Source organism: Corapipo altera, unplaced genomic scaffold (assembly GCF_003945725.1).
Source record: "Corapipo altera isolate COAL_440 unplaced genomic scaffold, ASM394572v1 50, whole genome shotgun sequence".
NCBI lineage: Eukaryota > Metazoa > Chordata > Aves > Passeriformes > Pipridae > Corapipo > Corapipo altera.
Genome location: NW_020884889.1, coordinates 8,146,001 through 8,147,010, shown reverse-complemented (window position 1 = coordinate 8,147,010; position 1,010 = coordinate 8,146,001).

Sequence of the window (1,010 nt, the reverse complement as noted above, 5' to 3'; positions counted from 1 at the left end):
AGAACTTATAAGTAATCTCTCATTTACCCCATGGAAACCACTGCTGCTGCCTATGGAATTTAATTTGTAAAATAAGTAATCTTTTAATAAGAAACTTAGTTGATGGGACAAGCTCAGCACTTAGGAAAGCACATCATCAGTGTATACCCTTGCTAGAAAACAATCCACTGGAGCTTTGTTATACAACATGCTAACATCCTGAGGAAGTGACAGTAATTTGCAATAAACACTGTGTGTAAACAATTACCTGTGACTTGTTACACTTGTTTGTACAGGCAGCTGGCTAAACAGATCCGGGTGCACTTGTAAAGGTCTGTCCCCCGTCATACCTGATACTGGAAAACAATTACTTATTATTTGATTTCTCTGAAGTACGAAAATGTCAGTGTTTTGAACCTGACAGCTGGCAAGGACTGAGTATGAGTGCTTATAGATACAGGGAGAAGAGCTGGAGAAATAAAATGTGATGGTGGCGTTTTTATGACAAAGGTGAGGACACTTTCATATCTAGTCACCAGACCGAAGCAAAGTTTTTGGGACAGGGTACTTGAGAGCAAAAACAACTTTCACTGGTTGAAGGGTCCTTTGGCGGTACAAGGTCCAAGGAAGAGGCGGGGTGATCTATTTTCTAGCGGTTTAGCAAAAGCCCTGGGATGCTGGTGGCACTGCGCTGCACGAGCGGCCGTACGAGAGGCGCTGTTCCTCTGCGGGCTCTCTGTGGTCCGAAACGTGGACGCTGCGGGGCCGAGGCAGACGTGGGGGTGTCGGGAAGCACCGCAGGGGCGTGAAGCACCACAGCAGAGGGGCGCAGCGCCGCCGGTCCCGCTGTGCCCGCGGTGTCACCGCGCTCCGTCCCCGACCCGCCGGGTCAGCGCGGCACGGCCGGGGCGGGCAGGACGGGGGCGTGGCTCCCCCCGGCGCTGACCCCGCTCCCGCCGGGGCCGCAGCGCCTGCAGGGCGGGCCGGGAGGCGCCTGGGCGGCCGCAGCCCGGTGCCCGCAGGCGCGGCCT